Below are 11,666 nucleotides of genomic sequence, written 5' to 3' on the forward strand. Positions count from 1 at the left end.
CATCACATAGATCTAGATCTAGCCGCCTACAAGTCTACTAATTTAATGTTTGAGAAATAGTTCAATGCTTTTCATTTATTAATTATTCTTTTAACCTTTTCCCACGACAACTGGCACATTTATTTTCAGTCTATTAATATTCTGGCTTCATTTTAAAACACGCAACTAGGCGACGATCTAGAATTCTAGATCTAACGCTCTAGCTTAACTAAAATAATATAAACAGGAGGGTAGATCTATTCAAAATACTGTTTCAAAAATTACAATAATAATTTCACGGTGAAAAAAAAAAGGCAGGCGATCCATGGTTAATTAAATGCTAATTAAGGATGTTGCTTAAAAGGTTAGGTTGGCCTGGGACGCCAGTATTTCTCTAGAGTCTAGATCTAGAATTTCTAGATTCTGTAGGAATGAGTAGCCTAGGTATTAATAATTAAATGCATTAGTAATTATTAGTAAATAACATAAGATTTAGTTCAGTAAAAACTAATAGATCTAGATTTTAGGTCCAATGTTGGCTATCAGACTTGATGCTTGATTGTAATGATTATTAGGTTTGAGCAATTAATTTTTTTAAACATTTTTTTTAATTATTAGTATTAGTGATAAGTCATCATTAGTGGGAGTAAATTTACTTCTTTCCAGTCTGGTTCTGGGTTTCCTTGTAGCCTATATAATCTAGATCTAGTTGGTGATAATATTAATAAATATTGTTTCCCATTTTAAATACTCAGGCGGTTTGTTTGAAAGTCTGACCGCAGCTCCATATTCATTGACTGTCGAAGCAGCGCATAAAATGAATTAGCTTATATCCAGGGCTGGCCTGGTCTGCCTGTTATTGTGACTGAATTGTCCTACAGACAAGACCTGAAGAAGCCCTCGTTAAGTAATAAGTGTACAGCTTGCTTTTAGCCTGGCGCGGGGATCTTTCACCGGCCACTTTAACATTCTGCGACAGGGCAGGCCTTTACTTTAAGCTTTAATCTTAGCTGGTTCCGCTTTAACACAGGGTATTCTTTTGTCTTTAAGTATACCGCTTTCTTTCATCAGCCTGGAACCCTGTGTCTGCTACCGGTATCTCATCCGGCAGGGCAAAACAATTTCCAGTTTTTAAATTAAGCTGATGTCATTTTTAATACCAATGATTAGGATTTTGGCACAATGCTTATTTTTCTATATACACAAGATGAATTTCACATCATTTTCTGATTTCAGTTTAAGTTTGAAAGCATGTAAAATGTCAATTTGTCCTGCTATGTGATTTTTCTTCATTTATTTTTTGCTAGCCCATGGCATCACATTATGAAGACTCTACTAATATCTTTAGGCTGGGGCCAGTACCTTAACCGACTGTCGTCAAATGAAAAAACTGACAGAAGAGCGCAATTTAATACACACAACAGATATATATGTATCCGAACAAACAAATAAATATATTTGAACATATATACATACCTTTATATACGCACACTGATATATACATATATTTACATAATAAATACATTATATATGAATATATCTATATATATAACTTATTTATTTATACATATATATATATATATATATACTTATATATATATATATATATATATATATATATATATATATATATAATATATATGTATTATGAATATATATATTAATTCTTATATAATATATATTTGTAAATATAAATTATATATATGTGTGTATATATATATCCTTCTGTTTGCTGGGGTAGAAGAAAAAAACTTATAATTATAATATTCTGAAGGATATTATTTTACTTGAGCGTCTTTCGTCTACACTCAAATATATATATTTGAATATACATTCAAATATATATTCAATGAATATACATTTAGACACACATGTAAATATATATATATATATATACACAAAACATGCATATATATACATACGTATATATAGACATATATACAATATTCGTCTATGTATATATATTCAATATTTTTACATTATAAATAAATATATATATAAAAATATATATATATATATATATATATATATATTTAAAAAAATATATACATATATGAAATACTTTTTACACATATTTATTTATGCTTCTATAATATATGGAAGGATATTAATTTACTCAAGCGTCTGCCTTGGGTGTTTATATAAAAAGAGAAGGGTTGAACTAATGAGAGGAATAAAAAAAATCTTTATATTCAATCTAATTTATTTATATTGTATATGTTATAGACTGGCATACATTTTTTTCTCTCTGGTTTATGTGAAAGGAGCTTGCAGGGATTCAAATTATTATTTTTTGCATTGAAATTCATTCTTTATTAATCACAGCTATGTTGCAGGCATATAAATACTTCCCTTTGGGCTCAAGTTGCTTTGAAAGAATCCTTGTCAGTATAGAACTAGTACCAGGACCATAAATGTATGCCCCAGGGCAAATGTTAAGAAAACCTCATCATTTTACAACTCCAACTGACCAGGGGCTTAAGAAATGATGCTTCTGCGCAAACTTTCTCGTCAGCCGGTAAGAGATCAACCTCCTTTTGATTGTTTAAATTTAATCTGTGCTGAAATCATTGTGCAGGCTGGCAAAGAAAACCATGAACTTCTTGAAAGCTGTGTACTTGAGCTCATGTTATTTTTTATTTTCTGTATTTTGAAAAAAAAAAAAGTATATATATGATAATAAAAAAAAAAAGTTCAGAGTATTTAATTGTTGTTTTGTCTTGTTAAAGAGAATGTATGTTGTGCAGAAGTGTAACCAACTCATTTTCAAGCCAGGCCTAGCAAAAGACAAAACCAAAAGAATCATATGATATGATGGTAGTAGGAAAAAAGTATATCAGTGAACAAATGGTGGCAGATGCATGCCTTAGCAATCTGACATGGTAGCTTTAATGAAAGAAAAACAAAAATAATAAAAACACCAAAAGCCACACTCACACAGTTATGTTCAACATATATAATGAAGACAGAAAAAAACCAACCCACCAGAATGGATGTATTGTAATGAAAATGGCAGTTAGCACTGGTGATAAGAATCAAAGTGTTGGCTAATAATTCCTATTACAACAGCCAGCCTTATAATCTGAATTAAAACTATTAAATCCCATTCATCCCTTGGATCTATGCCAAACAACACACAATAAATGATATGCATAGAGGTGTGCTGATGCCCTGTGTGAGATGCAGAATGAAATAGTGTTTTTAAAAAAAAGGAGCCACCCAGTAATAAGTATGTGGCCTTTTTATGTCTAGTTTAAAGGATAGAATTAGCATGAAATGTGTTAAGAGAATAGTGTGTGCAGTTGTTGGGATAGGCATATTACTATGTAGGCCTATGTATGTATGTATATCTATCTCTACTTATTAAAGAAAAGAATGACTAAACAAAAAAAAAAAACTGTAACATGGCAGCTACACAGAGTGGGTGGGTGGATGAGGGAGGGAGGGAAAACTCGTTCAATGTAAACCAAACCGAGCTAATTGGGAATGGGTGGAGGCCCTGAAAAGGGCCGAGTAGTAGAGCCACAACAAGCAAGCCAGGTGGTTGTTTGCTGTTGTGTTTATTTGCTGGTGGTGTACTTGGTGACAGCCTTGGTGCCTTCACTGACGGCGTGTTTGGCCAGCTCACCGGGCAGGAGGAGACGGACAGCGGTCTGGATCTCCCTGGAGGTGATGGTGCTGCGCTTGTTGTAGTGGGCAAGACGGCTGGCTTCAGCTGAAATGCGCTCAAAGATGTCGTTGACGAAGGAGTTCATGATGGACATGGCCTTGGAGGAAATGCCAGTGTCAGGGTGCACCTGCTTCAAGACTTTGTAAATGTAGATGCTGTAGCTTTCCTTTCTCCTCCTCTTCTTTTTCTTGTCACCGGTGCGTACGGCTTTAGCCTTACCGGCCTTCTTGGCTCCCTTGGAAGAAACTTTAGGTGGCATGTTGTTTTCTTTTCAATGGCTTGAACAGAAATGAGGCGAACCGACCGCCGGCCGCCCTTTTATATGAAACGGCGAGGAAATTTGGAGAGTACGAGTACGAGTACGAACGCCAAGCCGCTGCGCAGCCAATCAGAACGCTCGCTTGGTGACGAACGGATTTCCTCGCCGTTTCGTATAAAAGGGCCGATCTCGCCGTTAAGTCTTCATTCATCGCCTGCAGCCGTATCGCTGTTAGTCGCTGTATTTCTTCTCGCTCCTAACCAACTCACAATGTCCGGACGTGGTAAAGGCGGTAAAGTCAAGGGAAAGTCCAAGTCTCGCTCCTCCAGGGCAGGCCTTCAATTCCCAGTCGGACGTATTCATCGTCTGTTGAGGAAAGGAAACTATGCTGAGCGTGTCGGTGCTGGTGCCCCAGTCTACCTAGCCGCCGTCCTCGAGTATTTGGCCGCTGAAGTGCTCGAGTTGGCCGGCAACGCTGCCAGAGACAACAAGAAGACAAGAATCATTCCTCGTCACCTCCAGCTGGCCATCCGTAACGACGAAGAGTTGAACAAACTTTTGTCGGGTGTCACCATCGCCCAGGGTGGTGTCCTCCCCAACATCCAGGCCGTGCTTCTGCCCAAGAAGTCACAGAAGACACCCGGTGGCAAGAGCTAAACAGTGTCACCCTGCTGCCCACTGTCCACCTAGCCTACTACTGTCCTTTTCAGGACAACCAAAGTTTACCCAATTAGCTTTCGTTGTGTGTCAATGAACAAAAATCGAGTTTTCCTACCCTACCCTACCCTACCCTACTTGTTTCAAACTTTATTAATAACGTATCAACATGTCAATCACTAGCAGTATGAGATCATTATTATAGATGTATAATACTTACACTGGTTTACACGAGCAGAACAGGGAGGGGGCGGTCATATTAATAGTAGTAACTGGACATATTTTAGGGGTATTCGTTCATAGATACAAATGAAAATAGAATCTATTTTTCTTTAAATGTGCTCCGTTTAACCCCTGTCTACAACAAATAAGGGTGGTCGTTATTTTAAAATTCTATTCTTTAACCTACCGCTAGTCTACCCTTTTTATTTTATATCTTCTTCTTTTTAAAACCAAATATGTTTTTATTAATCCTTCCCCCTCATTTATTTACACACTGTGTAAATACCGCCGATCGGGCGGTCGAATCGGGTCAGAATATCTACCTAGGTCTATAGACTAGGTCTAGATCTAAATTGTTTCAGGCAGTCTATGTTGGGTTCTTTTCTAATCACTCACACACACATTCATAATTCATTGAAGACGACAGAAGCAAACACACCGGATTCCATTGACAAGCGGCACAACCAAGGATTTCATTTGAACGAAGAATATTTTGTGTTATCGGCCCTGTCTGCTATTAATAGATCGCTCGGCTGGATACCGTGTCTAAAAATAATCTGCTATGTCGACGCTGTCTCAACGTTGTGTGGCTGCTACTGGCCAATCAGCGTCGTTAAACTCGTACTCGTCCAATGGGAGAGCTTCGTTGCGCTAAGGGTTTGGCGGACGGTTATAAAAGGGCCAGCAGCGCTGAGCTGCCGCATTTCCTTAACAGTCAGTTAAGATCATTCAAAAAAAAAAAGATGGCTCGTACCAAACAAACCGCCCGAAAATCTACTGGAGGCAAAGCCCCACGTAAACAGCTGGCCACCAAAGCCGCCAGAAAGTCAGCACCAGCCACCGGCGGTGTTAAGAAGCCCCATCGTTACAGGCCTGGAACCGTCGCCCTGAGAGAAATCCGTCGTTACCAGAAGAGCACTGAGCTGCTCATTCGCAAGCTGCCATTCCAGCGCCTGGTCAGAGAAATCGCCCAGGACTTCAAGACTGACCTTCGCTTCCAGAGCTCCGCTGTCATGGCCCTGCAGGAGGCTAGCGAGGCTTACCTCGTCGGTCTGTTTGAAGACACCAACCTGTGCGCCATCCACGCCAAGCGTGTCACCATCATGCCCAAGGACATCCAGCTAGCCAGACGTATCCGTGGTGAGCGTGCTTAAGAGGTTTCTTTTAAGCCCAAACCACCACCCCCTGTCCTCAACCAAGGTCCTTTTTAGGACCACCTGACAACGTTCAGATTAGCAGTGAAGGTCCCCCACCTCACGAGTTTCCACCCACCCACCCACTACACCCCCTGCCCATGTCTGCCACTCTACTACTACTACTACTACTACATCTATTAGTATTATTCTGGGGGATGCGGGAGATAGGTTCTATTCATTTATCTCTTTAATTCAACTCACACATCACATTGCTATTTGAATTCGTGTATGCATGCTGTTGATATTGTTTTATTTATCTCAAATGTGAAGAAAGGAGAGAATAAATTTTATATTTTTCTTTCACCCACCCACCACCCTATCCATTGCTTTTTAAAATATATATATAAAAAAAAAAAAAGAAAAACCCTTTAGGGTTAGAGCTAGATATCTAGATCTTAATCGGAGAGCAGAAATTATTCTTAACGACTACACGCCATAGATTATTTAATTATTAGAAGCCTAACTAACCTATTCGTTTCACGATGTAAACAAACCACTGCGAGTACGGAGCGGAGTACGAGAATATTATTTCGTTCGTACTCGACCAATCAGCGTTCGAGATTCTCTCGTACTCGCATAATGAGCTCGCTCGTACTCGCATAATTAGGTGTAGGGAAATATTTCAGTTTTATTCGCACAAAACGGTGAAAATAACGTCTAATATCATATTTTAACATGACAAACGTGGATCTTTTCTATGCCTACACGTGTGGGCAATGAAACTCTTTATTTTTTATCCAAGGGTCGCATAGCAGAATAGGTGAAAAAATGACTTTGAAAACGACACCGTTAGCCGACAAGCCAGCAACATTCCAGTCGACACGGCAAGCTGCTTTTTCATTGGCTGGCTCATTCGCCGACCGCTTTTGGTTGGGCGGTGTCCGCCATATTGAACGAACTCGAGCCCAGGACCGTATATAAGGAGCGAGTTTCTCTGCAGACGGCGTTTTTCGAACACTCCTTCATCAACAAAGAAGAAAAATTCAATATGTCTGGCCGAGGCAAAGGTGGTAAGGGACTCGGCAAAGGAGGCGCCAAGCGTCACAGGAAGGTGTTGCGTGATAACATCCAAGGTATCACCAAGCCAGCCATCCGTCGTCTTGCTCGCAGAGGTGGTGTCAAACGTATCTCTGGTCTGATCTACGAAGAAACCAGAGGTGTCCTCAAGGTGTTCCTTGAAAATGTCATCCGTGATGCCGTCACCTACACTGAGCACGCCAAGAGGAAGACCGTCACTGCTATGGATGTCGTCTATGCTCTGAAACGTCAAGGTCGCACCCTGTACGGCTTCGGCGGTTAAACTCAACCCAGGACCACCCATTTGTTCTACCCATCCGGCCCTTATTAGGGCCACCCATACGTTTCCGAATTAGCTCGAGTGGTTGTAACCCCTACACGAATGTTTTCCATACCTACCCCTTATTTAACTTACTGAGTTACTTCTAATTATTAGGTTGTAGCCTACTTAGTTTATTTATTTAATTTGGGCAGAGTGGTCATCTTTCCTTTGTTGGTTTTTAAGGGGTTTGTTTCCATGGGTGGGTAGGATCGAGGTAGCCTACCGTGAAGGCACAAAAGAAACAAACAAAAAATATTTCGATATTACAAAAGTGTTCACAGGTATGTGGTGAACTTAGGAAAGAGTGCAGGTGGTAAGAATAGGTGTCCAGTGGGGCAAAAAATAAAAGACAAAAGATGAAAAAAAGTCTACAACACGTGGTGTTCCCAAGCGGTCACCCATCTAAGTACTAACCACGCCCGACGTTGCTTGACTGCGGTGATCGGACGAGAACCGGTATTTTCAACGTGGTATGGCCGTAGACATCTGTGTGAGAAAATTGGGGCTTATAAATATACTCAAACGAAATCAGCAGTTATTCGTCCTTTTCTGGCTACAATAATGATTTCACTGCTTTCCTCATATTATTTCAATAATAAAAAACGCCCTAAATCTCCACAAAAGCGAAACATTGTTTTAATATCGAATACTATGTGCCTTTTTTTCCCTCTACAGCCATTGGTCGCTATTTTTAACCTGAGGCGGTAACCACCGGTAGACTTCCCTGAGCTACTAATTTTCGAGCATCGCGCGTTGTAAAATACAAAATAAATACATTTTCCCCATTTTCCTTGACTAAAATCAGAAAACCAGGTGCCCCCTGCATCCGACCTGTCCTTTAACTATCGCTTTCATGTGAAATGATCTATCGGAAAGGCGATACTTTAACTTTTTTGGGTCTCCCGCTCACTCACTCCTTCCGAAACATTCTGCACGAATTCATTCAATTTTAATCCAACTCATCACATAGATCTAGATCTAGCCGCCTACAAGTCTACTAATTTAATGTTTGAGAAATAGTTCAATGCTTTTCATTTATTAATTATTCTTTTAACCTTTTCCCACGACAACTGGCACATTTATTTTCAGTCTATTAATATTCTGGCTTCATTTTAAAACACGCAACTAGGCGACGATCTAGAATTCTAGATCTAACGCTCTAGCTTAACTAAAATAATATAAACAGGAGGGTAGATCTATTCAAAATACTGTTTCAAAAATTACAATAATAATTTCACGGTGAAAAAAAAAAGGCAGGCGATCCATGGTTAATTAAATGCTAATTAAGGATGTTGCTTAAAAGGTTAGGTTGGCCTGGGACGCCAGTATTTCTCTAGAGTCTAGATCTAGAATTTCTAGATTCTGTAGGAATGAGTAGCCTAGGTATTAATAATTAAATGCATTAGTAATTATTAGTAAATAACATAAGATTTAGTTCAGTAAAAACTAATAGATCTAGATTTTAGGTCCAATGTTGGCTATCAGACTTGATGCTTGATTGTAATGATTATTAGGTTTGAGCAATTAATTTTTTTAAACATTTTTTTTAATTATTAGTATTAGTGATAAGTCATCATTAGTGGGAGTAAATTTACTTCTTTCCAGTCTGGTTCTGGGTTTCCTTGTAGCCTATATAATCTAGATCTAGTTGGTGATAATATTAATAAATATTGTTTCCCATTTTAAATACTCAGGCGGTTTGTTTGAAAGTCTGACCGCAGCTCCATATTCATTGACTGTCGAAGCAGCGCATAAAATGAATTAGCTTATATCCAGGGCTGGCCTGGTCTGCCTGTTATTGTGACTGAATTGTCCTACAGACAAGACCTGAAGAAGCCCTCGTTAAGTAATAAGTGTACAGCTTGCTTTTAGCCTGGCGCGGGGATCTTTCACCGGCCACTTTAACATTCTGCGACAGGGCAGGCCTTTACTTTAAGCTTTAATCTTAGCTGGTTCCGCTTTAACACAGGGTATTCTTTTGTCTTTAAGTATACCGCTTTCTTTCATCAGCCTGGAACCCTGTGTCTGCTACCGGTATCTCATCCGGCAGGGCAAAACAATTTCCAGTTTTTAAATTAAGCTGATGTCATTTTTAATACCAATGATTAGGATTTTGGCACAATGCTTATTTTTCTATATACACAAGATGAATTTCACATCATTTTCTGATTTCAGTTTAAGTTTGAAAGCATGTAAAATGTCAATTTGTCCTGCTATGTGATTTTTCTTCATTTATTTTTTGCTAGCCCATGGCATCACATTATGAAGACTCTACTAATATCTTTAGGCTGGGGCCAGTACCTTAACCGACTGTCGTCAAATGAAAAAACTGACAGAAGAGCGCAATTTAATACACACAACAGATATATATGTATCCGAACAAACAAATAAATATATTTGAACATATATACATACCTTTATATACGCACACTGATATATACATATATTTACATAATAAATACATTATATATGAATATATCTATATATATAACTTATTTATTTATACATATATATATATATATATATACTTATATATATATATATATATATATATATATATTATATATATATATATATGTATTATGAATATATATATTAATTCTTATATAATATATATTTGTAAATATAAATTATATATATGTGTGTATATATATATCCTTCTGTTTGCTGGGGTAGAAGAAAAAAACTTATAATTATAATATTCTGAAGGATATTATTTTACTTGAGCGTCTTTCGTCTACACTCAAATATATATATTTGAATATACATTCAAATATATATTCAATGAATATACATTTAGACACACATGTAAATATATATATATATATATACACAAAACATGCATATATATACATACGTATATATAGACATATATACAATATTCGTCTATGTATATATATTCAATATTTTTACATTATAAATAAATATATATATAAAAATATATATATATATATATATATATATATATTTAAAAAAATATATACATATATGAAATACTTTTTACACATATTTATTTATGCTTCTATAATATATGGAAGGATATTAATTTACTCAAGCGTCTGCCTTGGGTGTTTATATAAAAAGAGAAGGGTTGAACTAATGAGAGGAATAAAAAAAATCTTTATATTCAATCTAATTTATTTATATTGTATATGTTATAGACTGGCATACATTTTTTTCTCTCTGGTTTATGTGAAAGGAGCTTGCAGGGATTCAAATTATTATTTTTTGCATTGAAATTCATTCTTTATTAATCACAGCTATGTTGCAGGCATATAAATACTTCCCTTTGGGCTCAAGTTGCTTTGAAAGAATCCTTGTCAGTATAGAACTAGTACCAGGACCATAAATGTATGCCCCAGGGCAAATGTTAAGAAAACCTCATCATTTTACAACTCCAACTGACCAGGGGCTTAAGAAATGATGCTTCTGCGCAAACTTTCTCGTCAGCCGGTAAGAGATCAACCTCCTTTTGATTGTTTAAATTTAATCTGTGCTGAAATCATTGTGCAGGCTGGCAAAGAAAACCATGAACTTCTTGAAAGCTGTGTACTTGAGCTCATGTTATTTTTTATTTTCTGTATTTTGAAAAAAAAAAAAGTATATATATGATAATAAAAAAAAAAAGTTCAGAGTATTTAATTGTTGTTTTGTCTTGTTAAAGAGAATGTATGTTGTGCAGAAGTGTAACCAACTCATTTTCAAGCCAGGCCTAGCAAAAGACAAAACCAAAAGAATCATATGATATGATGGTAGTAGGAAAAAAGTATATCAGTGAACAAATGGTGGCAGATGCATGCCTTAGCAATCTGACATGGTAGCTTTAATGAAAGAAAAACAAAAATAATAAAAACACCAAAAGCCACACTCACACAGTTATGTTCAACATATATAATGAAGACAGAAAAAAACCAACCCACCAGAATGGATGTATTGTAATGAAAATGGCAGTTAGCACTGGTGATAAGAATCAAAGTGTTGGCTAATAATTCCTATTACAACAGCCAGCCTTATAATCTGAATTAAAACTATTAAATCCCATTCATCCCTTGGATCTATGCCAAACAACACACAATAAATGATATGCATAGAGGTGTGCTGATGCCCTGTGTGAGATGCAGAATGAAATAGTGTTTTTAAAAAAAAGGAGCCACCCAGTAATAAGTATGTGGCCTTTTTATGTCTAGTTTAAAGGATAGAATTAGCATGAAATGTGTTAAGAGAATAGTGTGTGCAGTTGTTGGGATAGGCATATTACTATGTAGGCCTATGTATGTATGTATATCTATCTCTACTTATTAAAGAAAAGAATGACTAAACAAAAAAAAAAAACTGTAACATGGC

The 11,666-nt window shown here is 36.9% G+C and overlaps 1 non-coding gene across 1 annotated transcript; it reads right to left on the reverse strand.

Moving 5' to 3' along the window:
- Nucleotides 1-7,687: 7,687 nt before the first annotated feature.
- LOC131932983 (5S ribosomal RNA) lies at nucleotides 7,688-7,806 on the reverse strand. Its single transcript, XR_009384781.1, has one exon. It is a non-coding gene; the product is annotated as a 5S ribosomal RNA (ribosomal RNA).
- Nucleotides 7,807-11,666: the final 3,860 nt, after the last annotated feature.

The sequence above is a fragment of the Physella acuta genome, unplaced genomic scaffold (genome assembly GCF_028476545.2).
Source record: "Physella acuta isolate Inbredline_101_S28 unplaced genomic scaffold, ASM2847654v3 ptg002336l, whole genome shotgun sequence".
NCBI lineage: Eukaryota > Metazoa > Mollusca > Gastropoda > Physidae > Physella > Physella acuta.